The sequence below is a fragment of the Pteropus medius genome, unplaced genomic scaffold, assembly GCF_902729225.1.
Source record: "Pteropus medius unplaced genomic scaffold, Ma_sr-lr_union100, whole genome shotgun sequence".
In the NCBI taxonomy this organism is placed as follows: Eukaryota; Metazoa; Chordata; class Mammalia; order Chiroptera; family Pteropodidae; genus Pteropus; species Pteropus medius.
The window spans coordinates 6,308,691-6,329,399 of record NW_024349804.1 but is presented as its reverse complement, the minus strand read 5'-3'; positions in this window follow the sequence as shown (position 1 = coordinate 6,329,399).

Genomic DNA, 20,709 nt, shown 5'->3' with positions numbered 1-20,709 from the left:
ACCTATGTCAGATGACCTGATCGTGGGAGTGAAGTTCACCATCTGCAGTCTTGCCCACTCTCCAGGAAAGAGCTCAGACACCAGGGCTGTGGAATCTTGGCAGCCAACTTCGAGTTCTGTTTATTACAATAGGAGTATCAAATATAGTCTAGGACACCAAGTTAAATTTGAATTTCACATAAACTAATTTTTTAGTATGATTATCCTCAAAAACTAGTCTTTGGAATGTTTTAGTGTCAAAATGTGGTCACAAGGTCAAATGTTCACAAGGGCCATACAGGTGATGTAAGTGAGTAGAGCAGGCCAGTGAGAACTGTGCCAGACTGAGGCTCCACGACCCCAGCTGGCTGTTGCCATGAACACTCACAGGCCATGTGGCCAGGACTTCTGATGGTTTCTCAAGACATGACACTTTTACGTGAATTTCTACTTGAATTATCCCACTGGTGACAGTAATACAAAGTTTTAAAAAACATGTCGTGATCTATACAAAACATGTTTATGCGCTATATTTTGGCCCTTGGAAGCCAGTTTGCTACCCATTATCTAATGTCTGTAATCACAAAAAGAGAAAACTGTAAAATCGTTCCCTCTCCCAGGATGCAAACTGGGTTTTCATTGGCCCAGTTCATGACACTCTTCCACTGAAAGCTCAGAGTATTTATGCCCTTTTACTTCTCCACTTCATTTAGCCGCTGAGTTCATCTCTAAAACAAAATTGATTTGTCACAACAGAAACCTGATTTACAAATTCTACCAGTCAGCCATAATATCAACAAATCAAAAGCCAGATTTACAAATCCTCCAAAATGTATAATAAATGCCATATAAAAACTTTTAATTTATCAAACTTTATTTGTAGGAAAGCATAAATCAGAGATGAGGATGAAAAGGCACTAGCTAAATTTTTTTTTTTTTTAGTTTATATGTCCTTTCAAGTTTGAACTTCTATTTATAAGTGGGCTTTTGATTTTAATGACCATTTTAAAAGAATAGCCTTAGTTGCAGCTTACAAACCAGGCTCAGCTGATGGAGGTTTGGATTAGGTATTAAAGCCCATGGTATTTTTAATCTGGAAATGCCATAAGACCTTTTGGGAATCCTTTCTGGCCAGATTTTTTAGACACCAAAAGGATGTCTTGAACATCCCAACCTGAAGTCTTTTCCTTTCTTTGGTTTGTTTTCTTGTGACATTTACGATTCTCTCTGTTTTGCAACAGGGCTTGACTTTAAAATGCATCTCTTTTGGAAAGAATGCCCAATTTTTGGCTCAGAAGCCATTAAGGACCTAACTTCTGCTCAAGGCAAAGTGAAAACATTAGAGGTGCAGGGCACTCTCAGGCGATGTGCAGATCTGGGGCTGTGACAGGCACGGGCACGTGCTTACTTCTAGAACTGCCCTGGACATCACAGATCAAGGAGCCTTTAATGTTTCTGCCTCAGCTCTCTTCCCATCATTAGAAACGATGCCAGAGTCTTGGGGCATCCTGTATATCCGCTTTGCCCAAGTGAAGGAAAATGGTGGACCAAAGAGAAGTGAGGAGCTCACAGCAGGCCTTGCCCACTCACCCATCTCAGGCTCCTCACAGGTAAAAGCCCATAACCTCATGGCAAGGGGATCACAAAGAGGATCTAAGCCACCTTTCTACCCACTGTGGTATCTCAGGAGAAAAGGAGTTTGGGGTTGAGGCCGAGAAAATCAAGGCAGTAATTGAAGCATCAGGACTCTGGGGGTGAGGGAGAGGCCAGGCAGGGGTTCAGAGAAGGGAGAGGAGCTACAGGCAAGAAGGAGGTGTGTTTAGAACAGTGGGCTCCAAACATCCCAGGGTGAAGATTCTTCTTTTTTGTAAGGGGAGGAAGGGGAAACTTTCTACATTATATATAAAAAAAAAAAAGATAGTCTTAAAGTAACTTCTGTTCATTACAGAAATGGAGAAGAATGAAAAAGAAGTCCCTTAAATGTACTCATAATTTGTTCCACTCAAAAATGTAGCTGTGTGGACCTCATTTAAGGAATCAGATGTGCTAAAGGGATACAGTATTCTATATAATTTTACCATGTCATACTCTCACAAAAGAAAAGTTACTTTGTTACTGTTTATTGATTGCAAAGTCAATTGATTTTAAAAAAGAGTAGTGACTTACTCAGACTAGAGATTAAGCTTTGTGCATGTGTCTTCTTACCTTGCGATATCCCCTCCTCACTTACCCGACCCCCACACCATCAGTTATTTCACTCATACGATGAGAATGCATAGACGACATAACTTATTCAAAATCCATCCCATGCACCTACTCTGTTTAAGACACCGCAGTGGGTTCGTATTTGTGAAATTTAAAAAAGGAAAAAAAAAGAGAGAGAGATAACCTATGTTTTCTTGGAGTTTTTATTTCGGTAGCAGAAAACTGACTCGGTTGTGAGATGTTCCGCATGTAATTTTTACTAAAGCCTATTTTTTTAAATTTGCAAATTATTCTCTTTTAAAATAATAAACTGAAATGGATTCAAGTTTATTTCTATGGTAATATCACCCTCTGCCACTTGGAATTTGCTGCCTTGAGTGAGAGAGAATGCGATAGTTATGATCAGCATTTAGGAAATTGTAGATAATGACCTATGTCTCTCCAAGGTAGAGTATTGCATATATGAACATTTTCTGCCGTTATTCGCTATTTTCATGGGACTGGGGGGAAAAAAAGCAAGAAATACCGCTTTGCAGAATTCACGTAGTAGGTGCTTCTGTGGACAGACATAATACCCACGAAATGAGCTATGGACCTTCTGCAAATACCTACTGTTGCAGTTCTTCAAATGTAAAGGATCCCCATTGCTATTGGGGGGGAAAGAATGAAACAGACGTGACTGAATGTGATGGTAAGCGTACAGCAAACCTCCGCCGACGGAGTCCCTGTGCTGGGCACTGGGAAACAGATATGAATCACATTGCCCCATACTTCATAGGAGTTCGTGGATGTTGAGAGGTAGAGAGTGGACAAAGTAATTCGCATACACAGCACGATACGTCCAGCTCACAGTTAGATCAACCATTTTAAGGAATAATAATTATTTTGCAGAGTTTCACCTAGGATGGTTTGTCCAGTAAAGAAGAAAGTGGAAAGATGTCATTCTAGGCTAAGGAAGAGCATGTGCAAAAAAGCCACATGTGTATTTGTGAAGAATTTGGGGAATCTAGAGGAACAACAGGAAAGGGACAAGGACCGAGAGATAAACCAGGACCAGATCAAGAAAGACCTTACAACAGAGAGCATACACGCTCTTGTTGGCACACGGGGTCCCTTTAGAAATATTTTAAAATCATTATTTACCTAGTTTAATTTCCCTTTACATTTAATGGTGGGGGGGGTAGTCCTAGCACATAGAAATTGAAATTTAATGAAGGTAATTGCTTAGAACAAGGGTAAGTCTTTAAAAAAGGAGTAAGTGAATTCAAAGAAAATAGTAAGGAAAGCATTGTGAAGATGATACAAAAATACAGCAAAAAAAAAAAATTGTAAAGTTGAGAGGCAAATGATGGAAGTGTGCGGAACACTGTCATAGAGCGAGACGGGGGGCCGCGGGGGCGATGTGATGGGATTTACAGAACACTTTGGGCTGTGCGGTGCTTTCTGGAAGGTCACTCAGGCAGCAGGTGGAGGTTGAGCTAAGGTAAGGGAAGGAGGGGGTGCAGCTCTGGGTTGGGAGACCCACGAGTGGTCCAAGAAAGAGAGCATGAGGACTGAACCTACAGCAGTGACAGTGTTGATGGAGACGACGGACAGACTCGAATATGCTCTCCTTGCTTCCTGTCAAAATAGAACACAGCTCGGCAAACAGGCAGGAAATGAGGAGGAGAAGATGCCTTTTCCCCAGATTATTATCATTTATACTTTCTTTCCCATGTATTGGTATTAAAATCATAAGGTCGCGTGATGGCGACGTTTTCTCCCAGTGCCCGGAAGCTGCGGTTCTAAGTGCTCATAAATATCTTTGGGAATGGATGAGCCAGAGGATGAAAATGGACTTTCTGAGTTAGTCATTACAGCATCTGGGCTGAACTGCCAGCCGCTTATGACTGGCCACGTGCAAAGAAATGCCACTTTGAAGTTCATTATTCTTCATGAAATATAAAAGAAGAGTGAATTTATACCAGGTGGGGTGACGGTTCTTTTGATCCCCTCCTTTTGATGGCCCGGGTAACTCGAGATTCAATAGCTCCCACAAACATTGGCAAGACTGGGGAGAGGAGGGAGCAGAACATGGCGGACGCCATTTCAAATTTCCTGCTTGGTATTTATCTTCATTTCCTCTGCTATCTGTCCTGAATGTTTTCCTTGAAAAGCCACTGTTCTCCCAGTTTAATCCTTGAATGTAGATGGATCTAACTACACCCCTTGCCTTGCAGCCAGATACAAGTCTCAGGTTTGGCCCAGAGGATTACTCCATCCCCATGGCCAGAGTGATTGGTTCATAACTAGGCATATCATACAAGCCCTGTCAAGGAGATTCGTCTCCGCACAGTTTTGCTAGAATATTTAATGAAGAGGCACTTTCCCTACTACTTAGATACGAACCTGAAGGGCTGGAGGGCTACTATGGCAGGGAGGGAATCCCACCCCAAGAGAAATGGACCTTTGGGAGACAAAGCGTCTATGTCTTGATGCTTTGGTTCTTTGGATAATTTTTCTCCCTGGACTTGGCGGTTTTGTGGGAAAATATATCCTCCCTCACCTGTTTTTTCTTCCTCGGAACAATGTGAATTGGGTTTTTGTCACCTATGACCAAGATTCATTAAGTGGTCCCTCTGCTCTTGATTTCCTAAAAATCCCAGCTCAGTAAGCCCCAATGCAACTGGGGTGGATGGGGTAGCAACAGCAGAAAGGAGGCAAGCATCATAGGAATGAGATAAAGAGGTGTCTTAGCCAATTCTGCAAACATTTATTGAGGGCTTGCTCTGTGGAAGGAAGTGTGTTGGGCAAGGTCGGATAGAAGAGCAGACATATAAACACTTATGAAAATGGTCTGTGTCTTCAAGATGATTACAGTCCAACCAGGTCAAAGCAAAGGTGGTGTTACCTCTTTCTTGCCTCTGCCTCTACCAAAACCCACGCCACTGCTACCTTCTCTCTCTCTCTCTACTCGGGATGCTGTCTCCCATCCCAACGAGAAAATGAACACCATCAGCTAAAAGCTTCCTCAACATCTTTGCCATTGTATACCCAATATCTGGACAAAATTAGCTCCCAGGAAATTAGTTTTGTAAGTATATATGAAAAAATGAAACTAAACACTGAAAGGTCTATGGTGCTTGTCCCTCTGGCAATTGTATTTACCTCAATGCATAAAATTGAATATTGTATGAATGTTGTATGAACGAAAGAAGAAAAGGTAAGAAAGTGAAAAGAAGAAGAAAGAAAAGAGGGGAAGGAGGAGGAGGGAGGGAAGGAGGAGGGAGGGAGGAAGGAAGGAAGGAAGGAAGGAAGGAAGGAAGGAAGGAAGGAAGGAAGGAAGGAAGGAAGGAAGGAAGGAAGGAAGAATATTGGTTTCCCCTTGGAGTTTGTTGGCATGAAAACACAATATATCTCACTGGAACAGAGATTCCAGTACAATTGCAATACTATTGTGTATCAGTCCAACAAACCACTGGGTAGGAATCACAAGACAAAGAAATACAAGCGGAAGGGGAGCCTGAATACAAAGTTGAGATCTTCCCTGGGGACCCACAGAGAAGTATCCAGGCTGGAAGTTGAAGTCACAAGCGAAGCCCCAGCTCAGCAGAGCCTGGGGAGGCTGCTGTTGCCTTTCCCTCCGCCTGCTCAGCCAGCAGAAGTCAGGTCATTTGCAGATCTTGCCCGCCCTTCTATCCTGGAGCGAGAGGTGTACTGGCCATTTGTCATTTCCGCATGTGCCAAGGACTCTTCTCCCTCCTGGCTTCTAAACGAAGCGACGGGGTCTCTATGTGCAGCAAGGGTTCGGCATGCACACATCCACACCCCCTGTCCCTCTTGATTCTGTGGCCGTGCACCTTCCTCTTCCTGCCTTGGAAAACCTTTCTCTAGCCTCCCTTGGCCGGCCGCTGAATCCCTAGTCTGCCTTTTCAAATTGAAGGATACATATTTATGGCTCTTTCTCTAAAGCTACAATCCAGGATAGGTGATGCAGATGGGAAAAGGAGGAGTCTGTCAATCTTCAACGTACTGTCTAGTGAGTCAGCCAGCAGCCTGGTTTGAGGGAAACAGTCTAAAATGCCTGTGAAAAACAAGAGCCGGGAAATAAAATAATGACGTTTGCAGTACTTGTTAAGATTATGAACCCACAGGAACCTGACATGGGCCGTCCAACATTATCATCGGGGAGATGGTAATTTTGATAAATGAAAAACATACAGTAGCCACCTAAAATGTTTTTTTTTTTAGAAGCGGGAACATATAAGTTGTAAGTTAATATTAAACTTCGAATTCACATCTGCCTTTATAAAAACTCGTCAGCAAAACTACTGTATGAACCCAGACAGATAAAGGCATCGGATCGCTACAAACCAGCAACGCCTGGGAATAGAATGCACTGTCCTGCGAAGGATGTGTCAAGGGACAGACACAAAGTCCACAGGGGCTGGGACAGTGGTCGTTCCAGGAGGCCAGTCCCAGGTCATTTCAGGAGGCCAGTCCCAGGGCAAGGAGTCACACGGACTGTTTGGGAAATGGTGATTGACCCAGGGATCGGATTAAGCGTAGGAGATATGAAGAATGGCAGAGAAACCAAAAAGGTAGTCTGGGTTCATCAGGTAATACTATTCTAGGAAATTTAAACCTTCCTTATAGACGGCGGGGAGCCATGGAAGGTTTTAGAGCAAGAGGTGCTGTATTCGGATCTAGACTTTTTTGAAAAGTCACTTTTGAGACTGAATCTTAGCATACAACCCAGAGTAAACGCATCAGGTAATGAAGCTAAGATGATCTGTTCTAAACTTTTATAGGAAATTAGTTATTGTTTCGGGTGTGGCAGAAGCACCGAGGCACCTTCGGAGAGAGGAACCCTTCGCTCCCACTGTCATGCTCTCATTCTCTCAGCCGTCCTTGCATTGGCCCCGGCTCGTCAAAGAGGACAGAGGTCTTCGCTGCAGACCCACCTTAGAAAACAACCTCGGCCATGCCCTGTAGTCCGCCCAGTCCTCTTGTCTGCAAAGAGCTTTCAGGGCATCATTCCAGAATCTCAGAGAGCCACTTCTAAAGAAATCAAAGCTTCCTCCCTCCCACAGCCCCAGTAAGAAGTAGATCAATTAATAATAGCATGAAAAATTTTAATGAAAGGAAAAAAAAAAAAACAGCTGCTTTTTGTTTTAGCATAACAGCACGATACAACATTGCTTAGGACCAGATTCCAGCTTCTGCAACCTCCCTCACCCTCAGCTCAGGATCCCAGGTACCTTAGTTGGTTCCAGCTGCTGTAACAAAATGCCACAGACTGGTCGACTTAAACAGCAAACATTTTCTCACAGTTCTGGAGGCTAAGAAGTCCAAGATCAAGTGGATCTGGTGTCTGGAGAGGACCCCCTTTCTGGTTTACAGATGGCTGTGTCCTCACATGGTGGAAGGGACTGGGGAACTCTGTGAGGTCTCCTCTTGAATGGGCACTAATCCCATTCAGGAGGGTCCGATCCTCACAATACAATGATCCCCCGCAAAAGGCCCCACCTCCTAATATCATCTCATTGGGGATTAGGTTTCAACACATGAATTTTGAGTGGGAGAACACAAACATTCAGCACTGGTCAAATCCTAACTCCTAGTTCTGTGACCTCCTCAACAATGATAAACCGTATCTTACCTCACTGAACGCATCACTCTGGTGGCTTCATTTTAGTCCCCACACACAGTGCTTCTGTGTCCTCCCCTCTCCAGCTGAGGTTCCCCTGCCCCATTTCAAAAGCTTCCTCACTTACCCTCACCTGCCTTCAATGACCCTTGGTTCCCTCAGCTGACCTCATCTATCCTTGAATACCCTCAGCCACCCGTGACCACCCTTCCCTTCTGTGACTCTTCGGCATTCCTTACCACTCTCATATCTGTCCCCACAATATGGTAAGAACAATAGCAATCACAACGCCCACTGTGACAACGGCACGTCTTCCGCTCAAGAAATATCTCTGAAATGAAGAATTAACATAGGTCTTATCATCTTTTATGTTTACCAGCAACTTAGACCTTCAAAGTCATTTTGCATGTCATTTAATACTCATAGGAATCCTCCAAAGAATGTGAGATTTTCCCCAGATGAAGAATTTCAGGGCTTATGAAGGTAAGGTTATACCTAAGTGCAAGAATAAGGTCCAGGAACGTACCACTCTTTCTAGTCACAATAATAGATACCATCTCATGTCACCCTGGCAGGTGCAATTGTGTGTGAGGTACTTTATACGTGTGGTATGTTATCCTCTCAGTCACAGAAGGAAGCATCTTACAACTAAAGAATCTGCAGCTCAGAGAAAGCCAGTGACCGCCCCCAAGCCACTGAGCCAGCAAATGGCAGAACTAGAGACAGGATACCAAAGTCCTCTAACTCTGGCTCTTTCTTTGTACCAGAAATAAACTCGTTCACACTCTGTCATATGCATTTCTTCTTCATAAACATTTACATTTTAAAAGAAAAGTTAGTACTTAAGGTAAAGAAAATATTTTCTACTGGAAGAACTGTCTGGAAAATTATATCAGAATGATTAAAGTCTCCATGGTCCCTCGAGTTATACTTTGCACTTCTAAAGTTATAGCAGTTTCTGACTCCAAAAAGAAAATAGGTCAGATATTGAAGTTATCTTCCTTCTACTATAGTCCCTGCTATTTTATGCCTCTTTCTACTACTGAGCGCATTTAGCTCTCTTGAGTTAAGGCACAAGAAATGTGAGCTACTCCGTTATGCAAATCACAGGGGAAGGAGTGAGCAGGAAAAAGGCAAAATGGGCTGTGGAGGAGATTCTTGAGTCACTGGGCTTTAAGGTAAATGGAAAGATTAAGCAGTGACCTAGTTTGATTGCACAAGCAGATGGAAGACTCTTAAGAAACTGTGTTATGAAGAGGCACTAGGAAGGGACAGGGAACTGGTGTTGATTGAGAGCAGAATGACACCTTTTGGGGGAACACATTCCGGCCCCATCTTCACTTCCTGTGTCCCCAACCTCACTATGTCTCAGTTTCCAAATCTCTGAGATGAGAATGATGATAGAAGATACCCAGCACCAGTGGGCAGGGAGGTGTCAAAGAGTTGGTGCATGCAGCGTGTTTTGAGCAGGGCCTGGTGCATATATTAAGGGAAGCGTAAATGTTAGAAAACCATCATTAGCGAACACCCTTCTTGGGCCACTTCTTGGGCTGGGTGAATTAGGCTGCTTCATCTATAAGGTGCAGAGCCTCATTCAGGTTCCAACAAGAATGAAGAGTGTCCCATAAAATGCACAGGAAATGAGGAAGAACAGGGGCTGTGTGCTCAGCCAGACCACACAGAGACGAATATTGTTCAACACATGGGAAGCACTGCCCTGAGCCAGCTGGTGACCGTCATAACTGAATGGACAGCCCACTATTCCCAGTCTCAGACTCCACTGTTAGGACAGTGAAATAATTCTGCAGTTAGATGTCTTCAAATGCCTCTAGAAAGAGAATCTCACTGGTTCAGTGGTCAACATGGGTCTTGCCAATTAAATCTCTTACTTAGCCAGTAACCACACAGGCTCTTGATGATCTATAAATCAGATGCCAATGGCCTCTGAGGTGTGGAAGGGAGATCCCAGTCAGCTTTCCTGAGTGGGGACCAGGGCAGGACAGGTTTGCAGAGTAAGGTAGATTCCCAACTAATACAAACATTATAACCTTCACAGCCCTGTGAGGTAGACGTTAAGTCTTGTGTTTCAAAATGCATCCTCGTAGGCATGGTTTTTTTCAAGGGTGATGGTTAGCCATAGACCCAACGGTAAGACCCAAGGCCAAACATTTTGTTGAATTTAAACTTGAAAAGTGTTTGAATTCTCTAAGGGATTCTAATTCTGATGTATTTTCATTTCACTAATCCTTAAATGTGCAAAGTAATAGAAACTTTGTAGAAATGTTTATGACATTTTGATTTTTATTATGTGTTCTTGATTTTATTACCTTTCCTGACGAAAGATAAACACACATTCATTTAAGAAAGAAAGAGGATTTGGGGAAGCGGGGAAAGGGAGAAAGTGGGAAAAGCATTTTACAGCTGAGTTTCTCCAAATTAGGTGCACATCAAAATTACCTGGGAAGCTTGTTTCTGAAATAGCTTTTACTGAGGTATAATTTACATACCATAAAATTCACTCATTTTAAGTATGTAATTCAGTAATTTTTAGTAAATTTACACATTTGTGCAACTATCGCTACAATCTGGTTGTGACATTTCTGTCACCCAAAATATCCCCTCATGCCTGGAAAGCTTTTAATTTTGATTTTGACTTTAAATCACTTTATTCCCAAATTACAGAAGAAACCACTGTTAACTGTACGATGTATATTTTCCCAGACTTTTATCAGTGCTTTTATGCACTTATATACATAAGTAAATAATAGCTACCTGTGTGTCAAATTTTTTTGTTTTAAAGTAAATAGGATCATACCATACATTCTCCTCCATGACTTGCTTTTTTCAGTTAAAAATGTGTCTCCAAGATCTTTTCACGATGGTTTGTTTTTCTCATTCTCTTGTAATGTCTGCCTAGTATTCCAGAGTATAAATATAGCTTAATTCTTTTGGTCACCATCCCCTCTTTAGATGAAAATGTAGGTTGTTTCTAATTTTTTCTTTCTATCTTTAAGTGGCAGATCATCTACGTAGTACACCCGCGTGCATCTCTGCATTATTCCTGGAGGGCAAACTCCGATAGGTACGACTCCAAGTAGGATTTTTAAAACCAGGCATCCTAACACCCTACCTTTCATTTTGTAACTCAGTCCACCAAGAGATTTGATTTACTGGATGCTGATGGAGTCCATAAATCTGTATTTTTTAATTTTTTACCAAGTACCTGCCCTAGAGATTCAGATATGGCCAGACTAGCACCATGTTCAGACTGTCATTACGCAGTCATTGTTTTAAGATGAATATCTGTGACTTTGTAGTCAGAAAAATGTAGGTTCAAATCCCAGTTCTGTCACTGCGAGTATTGTTATCTTGGACACCATTCATTCAGGCCCTTCCACCCATTCATTCATTCTCCATTGAGTAAACAAGCATTCAACACTCCTTATGTGTCAAGCATAATTCTTAGTCAGGGGGCGACACAGACACGTGAACAAATGAATACATATAATAAAGTGTCATGGATTCCACAAAGGGAAGGCTAGCCTATTGTATGAGTTCAGAGGAGGAGGATGGCTGGGGAAATCTGAAAAGATTGCAGAAGAATCATTTAGGGGTGAGCCTTGAATTAAGGGGAGGTTTCTGCCAAGTGACCAAAGCCAATTCAGGCAGAGGAAACTGCACAGGCAAAGGCTGGCAGTTGTCACTCGGCAGGATTTTGTATGGTACCAGATGGGAGGTGAGGCCAGAAAGGAGCCTGGAAAGGGAGACAGGATTGTGGCAGACTGTAGGGTGTATGGGGGTCCTGGAGGGTGGTAACACGGGGTGATCCATGGCAGACCCGCATCTCAGCACGTTTCCAGTAGGGTGTGAAGGAAGGAGTAAAAGGGCTTGAGCGTGGAGACCCAGGTCAGAGAGCCAGTTGGTGGAAACTTGTCATCACCCAGACCAGCACTCTGCGTAGTCCACACCAGATACCAGGGTGAGATCCCCTTACAAAGCCAGTGGGGCCTCTTGGCTGTTGGTTGACTTTGCCAGTTGATCCGCTGATCATTCTTGGCCTTGCTTTAACCCAGCACCAAGCCTGGTATTTAATGGTCTTTCAGCAGCTGAGCTATGGCAACAACAAATTCTGGATTGGAAGCCAGGTGTGATGGTTAATTTGATGTGCCATTTGGGCTGGGTCATGGTGCCCAGGTATTTGGACAAACATTGTTCTAGATGTTTCTGTGAGGGTGTTTTGGGGTGAGATTACCATTTAAAATGGGCTTTGAGTAAAGCAGACTGCCCTCTATAATGTAGGTGGGCTTTGCCCAATCAATCGATGTCTAGAGTATAAAATCTGAAGACCAAACTTTCCCAGGTAAGAGAAAATTCCACCAGCCAATGGCCTTTGGACTGGAACTGCACCATCAGCTCTCCCTAGCCTGCTGGCTCACCCGGTGGATTTTGGACTTGCTAGCCTCCATAATTGCATGAGCCAATTCTTTAAAATAAATCTCCCTCTTAAACCTCTCTCTCTCTCTCTCAAACACTGATGCGAATCGTATGTATTAGGAAATGATCAAATCTTATTATTGTTTATGTCTCCCATATCATTGGCATTATTTCACTAGTTCATTCGCTTACTCACTTATTTATCTATTTTTCAAGTAGCTTTTTCTACTATGTACCAGGCACTATGCTAGATATATATAAAGATTAACATGATATAATATATTTTCTGCCCTTTGATAAATGTCAGCGAGACAACTGACATTGTGTCTTTTCTCCTTGAACATCTGTAGAGATAGAACTTCCCTAACTGCTCCACATAGCTAATTCTTACATTTAATCTCTCAGCGGATTAAGAAATTCTTTTTGTTCAGCCACAAACTCTCCAGTTTTAATTCGAGCTCCTTTCTTACTCAGCTGCCCATGAACCTAGGGAATAAAGCTCAGCATCGTCTTCATAAAAACCCTTCATAAAGTTAAATTCAGTCATTAAGTCAAGGAAAAAATTAAGCCACTTTACATGTGCTGAAGACTTTATTTTGGGATATCTCCGTGGGAAGGAATGTTTGAGATTAATTGAGCTTTCTGGGTATCTGCACATGAGCCCTAGAGTTTTATATATAGAGAGGGAACACCTGATCACAGCACCTGCAAAGAGAAATTACTCGTTTACCTCCCAATCTCCAATCAGAGAGAGGAGGGGGCTGAGGCTCTGATGGAAGGCCCTGCGGCTGGGGGTCAGGTCCAAGTCAGGGTGTAGGAGGGGATCTTCCAAAGATTCCATCTTGGTGCTCTTCTTTGCCTATAGTCCCTTTCCCTTCTTCCTCAAGATCACCCATGTCCTGCTTGAGATCCACTCTCAGGCCAGGTTCTAACTCACTCAGGCATATGCCTCTGCTCCAATGGCTTCGGTTTGATCTCCTACGTCATTTTTAGGGATTGGTTTTCTAGAATTTTTTTAAATACTAGAAAGGAAAAATCTACTTATCTTCTTCATTTTTTCTGCCATTATAAAGTTTAGAAAATCATCGCCCTGCAGAGCTTTAATAAATACAGGCACACCTCAGAGAAATCGCGGGTTTGCTTCCAGACCACTGTAATAAAGCAGGTCGCAATGTTTTTGCTGGTGGAGGGTCTTGTCTTTAATTTGTAAAAAACATAAGACTTACGAAGAGCAATACAACGAAGCACGATAAAATGAAGTATGTCTGTGTGCACTTCCCTCTTTCAGCAGTTTTTAAAATGCAATTAACTTTAAGGTCTGCTCTACACTCACATTACACAGAGGTCATCCCTGACCCGCCTCTACACTTGTGCACATGGTCCTGAGTCCCCGAGTCCCTCTGACTTTATGTTTTTTTAAATCTGTTTCCTCTACAAGAGCTTGTGGAATTTGTTATTTGCCTAATTTAAATTTTTTTTAATAGAGTTCTATGAGTTTTCACAAATATCTCGTCGGATACCCACTACCAAAATCAAAATATAAACCAGTTCTCTCATCGCTCTCCCCCCAAAAATCTCTGCGTCTCTCTGTAGCCAGCCCCTCCCCCAACGCAGTCCCTGGCAACCACTGATCTGTTTTCTGTATCTCCCGGTTTACCCTTTCCAGGATATCATAAAAATGAAATCATGTAGTCTGTAGACTTTATGGCCTCTTTCACTTAACATAATACATTTGAGATTCATTAATGTTGTTGCATGTGTAAGTGATTTGCTCCTTTTTTTAATGCTAAGAAGAATAACGTGTGGATTAAACCACAGCTTGTTCGTTCATTCATCAGTCTGAGGATATTTGGGTTGTTTTCAGCTTTGCATTATGGCAAATAAAGCTGTTATGAATATTTGCATACACATTGTTTTGTAAACATAAGCTTTCATTTCTCTTAGGTAAGTACTTTTAGGAATGAGATTGCTAGGTCATATATTAAGTGTATATTTAATTATATAAGAAAGTACCAAATTGTTTTTTCAGAATTGCCGGACTATTTTGCACCACCAGTAGCAATGTATGACAGTTCTAATTGATCCACATCTTCGTCAGCACTTGATATTATCGGTTGTTAGTGTTTCTGTTTTGTTTTGTTTGCTATTCCAAAGGGTAAGTGAGGATATCTTGTTGTGGACTGAATTTTTATTTTCCTAATGAGAAATTATGCTGAGTATCTTTTTATGAACATATTTGCCATCCATTTGTGTTCTTTGGTGAGGTGTCTATTTAAATTTTTGCCAATTTTTTAATTGAGGTGTTTATTTCCTTATTATATGAGTTTGAGAGAATTCTTCATATATTCCAGATGCAAGACTTTTACCAGCTATATGATTTGCAAGTATTTTCTATTCATCTGTGGTTTGTCTATCATTCTCTAAATGGTGTCTCTCAGATAGAAGTTCTTAATTTTGAGAAAATCCAATTTATCAATTATTTTTATGGATTGTTTTGGCATTGTATCTAATAAATCTTTGCCTAATCTAAGGTTAAAAGATTTTCTACCATGTTTTCTTTTTAAAATTTATAGATTTAGGATATAACTTTATAAGTATCATCCATTTGGGATGAATTACTGTATTTGGCACAAGATATGGATTGGGGTTCATTGTGTGGATGTCCAATTATTCCAGCACCAATTGTGACTAGAAATTTTTTTCTATTTATTGGTGTACCCCATTGCTTAGAATTGTGTCTGACATATAGCAGGCATCCAATAGATATTTGACAAATAAATAAATCTAATTAATTTTAAATATATATTTAACTCTTTATCTAGAATTTGTTTTGGTATACTGTGAGAACTATGAATTTAAATGGATTTGCCAAATTATTTCTGTTATGCTAACATTATATATTTATAGCAAGTATTCTTCCTTGAAACAGAAATTATTTAATGTAATTTTTTCATTTTTCATATAAACTTTGAACAGAGTTAACTGAGTTATACACTTAAGCAAAAATTCTTTTTCCATTTTGGTGATGTCTATGGATAATAGACATAATAATGTCTTAGAATAATATATTTAAGTGCATAAAATAAAAACAGGATCACAGAGGAAACCGATCATATTGAAATACAGTTTTCAAAATACTTCTTAAAAATTGTGACATGGTAATATATGTTTCTTTACTTAAGCATCAAAACACACAATCTAGTAGCATGTCTAATATCTACCATAGTTTCGGAGTGGTGATGTGCCTAAGCTATTTTGAGATGTCTGCAATAACCTGTAATGTGATATAAAACCATCTGGGATTTCTACTGGTGGCAAAGTCACAGGTACAATGATTCTATCTTGGCTGTTGTCTACGTTCATGATTGAAGGACATGCTAAATTTCTGTTAGAGGTTAGTGAAAATAAAGATGTAATCTGTTTCTATTCAAATTCCCAGTCTCTTGAATTTCAATCCTGGTTTAGGACTCCTGAGCTGCAGAAATACACAGATGAATAAAATGTGGTTCCTGCCCCCAAAGAAATTACATTCCAGTGAGAGGCAAAAGACACATGAACGAGAGATTCTATGAGATGCCAAATGGCATTGAACTGGCTAAGAGAGTATGGCAAAAAGTTTACAAAGATGGAAATAATGTTAGTCAGCCCTAGAAGGACACATTGAGTCCTGTGGTCACATAGGGACAAATAATAAAGTCTGTGTAGTAGAGAGTTGGGGGGAGGGGAGAAGAGAGAAAAAGATGAGAACCTCAGTGACCAGTATAATTTTTCCCCTAGCCCCACCACTGAATAATCAGAAATAGCTCTGCTTTTAAAAGCTTGGCCACTGTTAAACATGGAAACATTGGGAAAGATGATATAGTTGTATGGGGTAGGTGGTGGACTTGACATATAAATTCTTTCCCAGGCTACAGAAAAATCTCTTCTTCCTAAAGAATGAAATGATACTCTGGAGCTATTGGCTGAGATCTGGTCCCCTGCCCCATTCACGGGACTTAGGCTGGCGAGAGAGGTCATATAATATAATGGGAAAAATAGGACTTTGCATCAAACAGACCTGAGCCTGAGCTGGTCACTTACCTATAGGTTTTTGGTAGGTGACATATTCTGAGTCTCTGCTAAGAAGGATGATTTTTTTGTCACTGCATTAATTTTCGCAGAGGAGAGGGGAGTGAAAGGCTGTGTTAAGGATAGTTTATTGAGCAAAGATCTCAAAGTTTGAGAAAATCTGCCAGTGGAAAAGTGACTTAACCCATTAATGGTGTCATCAGCAGGGAACCAGGCCTGTGCAGCTCTGTTCCTTTGTGGCCCCCTCTTCCTTTTCAGAATAAGAGGTAAAGCTACCCCCCAACACTCATATATTGTCCTTCTTCCATGTGGCAGGCTCTGGAATTGGGGGGATGGAGGGAGGAGGTCTGCAGTTGTTTATCTATTCTGCCTGCTGTGTGTGTGTGTGTGTGTGTGTGTGTGTGTGTGTGTGTCAAAGTGCATTCAGGGGACAAAAATCATACCAGTTATTTGAAAAGAGAAAATTTAATATAAAAATTTGTTAACTAGGTATAAAGTTGTTACCTAGGAAACTGAAAAGATAAAAGAGAACTCAAGAGTATCACAGGAACTGCCAGAAGCAGTTATACCAATAAGGCTGGGGGGAACAGGAGGAAGAAATTGGAATTATTGAAACTTAGAAGCTTAGTGGGGGGCCCACGGAGCTGGGACCCAGACCTCTGGGCAGGAGGTCGGCTAAGCTAGTGGTGCTGGAAAGGGGAATGTGAGGGGTGAGGGAGGCGGCTGCGAGGAGTGTGATGAGACTGGTTCTGCAGGTTGAAAAGCTACAAGCTAGATTCAGCTGCTGTTGTAGGAAGGCCCCACCACTGCCAGGGTGAAGAAGGGAGGCTGGGTAATGCTCACAGGACTAGATAGATAGAAGACAGGAAGCCAATAAAGAGGTGCCTCCTATTCTTTCCTGCTTCCTACCCTATCTCTAGTGCCCCCTATTGGCCGGTCCTATCTTGGGCAACTGACACAACAAAAATGCGGAGCCCCAGCCCCCAGTATCAAAGCACTGAGTATAAAAGGGTGGATTTGGAGGCAAGAGACAATAGCATAATAACTGGCACAAGATGTGTGTGTGTCTATTCGTGTGTGTGTGTGTGTGTGTGTGTGTGTGAATTAGCAGCGAGGGAGAGGAATTTCACCTCTATTTCTAGTCCAATTTTACCATTATGAAGTCTTTTGATTCTTATGTGACTTCTATATTTCTCAATTGATTAAAAACTCAACAGGAAGAAGAGTCGTTTACTACACCCATCACAAACCCTAATTTTCTTTACCTAAAATTGTTTGCTGCAAAAATAATACTAGAAAAAAAAATAAGAAAAAGGTCTACTATAGTTCCTTGTACACAGTAGAAAAACAAAAGCAAATTCTTATTTTCTCACCCCCGTTCCCTGTAAAACTGATATACTAAAGTTCTGCCAATAAAATGATTATTTATATTAATAAAAAATTAAACAGCTGATAATTAATTTGAACAAAAGGTTTTCACATTTATTTCATTTAACCCTCACAACGATCTCACAGGCAAATTACTTATTCCCATTTTACAGACAAGAAATCCATAGCTCAGAGAAGTTGATAAACAGAACCAAGGTAAACAGCTGAACGGCCTACGTAACTCCTCACCAGAGTTTCTGAAGTGTGGTCCTTTGACCACTTGACTCAGAAACACTCCCGGCATTTGTTAAAACACATATTTCTGAATCTCACCGTAAATCTATGCATTCACAACCTCTGGGCTTCTCCAGGACTTTGTATTTTCCCCAAGCTCCCCAGATAATTGTGATGAACAATGAAGTTTGAGACTCATTGTCCTGCCCCGTATGTCTCTCTAATTGGTAATAAAAATGTGTTCTGGCACAGGTCCTTTAATTGATTCCCTGACGGTTAAGATTCTACTTCTGACAGGATTCTTTGTGATTTCAATATCTATGTAGATTGGTAATTCTCGGAGGATGGTCCTGGAAGAGTAGCGTCAGGATCTCATGGGAACATGTTGAGACTGCAAATTCTTGGACTACAACATGCGTGGGGTAGAGGTAGGGGGAGGAGAACAGCCTTCCAGGTGACAGTGCCGCATGCTGAAGTTGGAGAGCCACAGTTGTAGATGAGTCTTCCAATTGTCTGGCCTCTGAATTCCTTGACCTATTCCCCTTCTATAATCAATCACCCCACTCTAGTGCCTCGCAGCGCTGGTTAGACCCTCCTTGACAATAATTGTACCCTCTTCACGATCATAATTTCTCTCTCCCATTTTCTAGCTTTCCATATCATTCTCTCTAGTACTCCAACTCCAACAGCTCTACAACCCTTGGGAAACTCCAGTCCATTGATCCTATGCCTTTTTCATCCTCCTTCTCCCTCATGTATTGGCTCTCTAAGCTAGATACCATAGTCCATAATAAATTCTTCTCTTTGCATATTCCCTCAATTTCATGGCCTACTCTCCTTTCATTGACTTAAGTCTGGTAAAAACCCCAGTGCTGGTTACAGCCAATGCTCTGCCTGCTCTAAGCCTGCACTCACATAACTGAACATTCCAAGAAAAATATAACCACGTTGACATGTCTCACATTGAATTCACAGCTCTGAACCTCAATGAACTGCTAATGCAACGTGGCGGTTCCCAACCATGCTGACTGTGATGGGACATTGGAGGGGGGAAGCGGGGGCTGCTAAGGGGACTTTGAGCCAAAATCGAGGTAGGGGCATTGATTGGCAACATGAGAGAACCTCAGCTCAGCAAAATCTACTCTTTAGAAAAATACTTAATTTCTCTGAGTCTCAGTTTTTCATCTGTGGAAAAAAAGTGAAAATATTTTAAAAAAAAAAAAGTGAAAAATAAGAGATGTGAGATTCCATGAAGGAATGCACGCACAAGCCCTAATACAGGTATTAGCGTGTGGTGAGATCTGAGAGACCAGGAGCTACCTTCATGATTAGAAACTTGATATACAATCCAGAAATTGTACCTTTAACATTTGACATTTCCATGTTTTACAATTTAGGAGAAAGAAGAGCAGATAATCAGGCAGTACCTAGTTTTCTGCACCCCATCCCAGTTTGTAGACCAAATCTTGATCTTTGTAAGGAGAGGTTTAGGAAATGTCACCCAGGGTTCTGGGACCCTGATACCTCACTGAAATTGGAGTTCCAGTCCTATCTGATTCACCCAAGTGCACTTAACGTTTTTATCTCATGAGATGTGATGTAGACATAAAGTTTGCCTGAAATTACAGAGCTTGACATTATTAAAATGTATTATTCTTGGCACATATTGGCCAGTAGCATGAAAGAGGTTGGAAATTCTGGTGAACTAATCAAGTGATATGAGTTGAGTAGACGTTATATGCAATGGTTCCAACTTTGTCTTGCTTGTGATCCTGAAATACACAGAGCCATGAGCTGATAGAACAATGATACTCAGTCCTGACATGTGTTAGGATCACCTAGGAAGCTTTTTAAAACTTCTACATCTGAGTTCCAATCTAGATTAAATGCAACAAAATATTCAGGAGACAGGGTCCGGCATTACTATTTCTTCAAGTTTCCCAGATGATTCTAATGTGCAGCCAGGATGAGAGCCACTGTAGCAGACCAGTGCTTTTCAAAGTGTGATTTTCTGACAAACAACATCAGTATCACCTGGGCATGATTAGAAATGCTAATTCTTGAGTTGGACCCCAACCTACTGAATCAGGTTGGACCCCAATCTACTGAATCACCTACTCTAAGGGTGGTGCCCAGCAGTCTGTGTTTCAACAATCCTTCCAGGTGATTCTGAAGTGCACTCAAGTTTGAGCACCTTTTGCCACTGAGAGAGTGTATGCATATGTGTGTTTGCAAAATGGTATCGACAGACTCCAAACTTCCATGTCCCCTCAAAACACCACACTGTCCCATCTCTGGGCTTTTATGTGCTCCTGTTCTTCACATTATTCATCTAGAAAGTTATGCATTTGTAGAGACTCAAGCACCCATGTCTAGAGAGAGAAATCAAGGAAAGTTCTCTGCGCCCTACAGTCCCAGCTTAGGCAGAGCCCGGCATTGCCTTTGTATATACCTGTATACAGAATCCATCTTGCTTCATTAAGCCATCTGTTCATAGTCTTTCTCAGACCACTAGACCCTAACACTGTCAAGGGCAGAGATAATGTCTTATACATCTTTGGTGTCCCAGCACCCGTAAGGATTTGGCAGTAAAACAAAAGTGGGTCAATAAATGAATAAGGAAATAAGTGAATGATGAATAAAGTTCTCTAAATACAAACTACTATAGTCATCATAATTGTTTATTGACCACTTATTCAAGGAGGAACATTTTAATCATGATAACCTTACATCCATGACCTATTTATACTTCCCCATGACACTGAGGTATCATTTTTGCAAAAGGGAAAGAC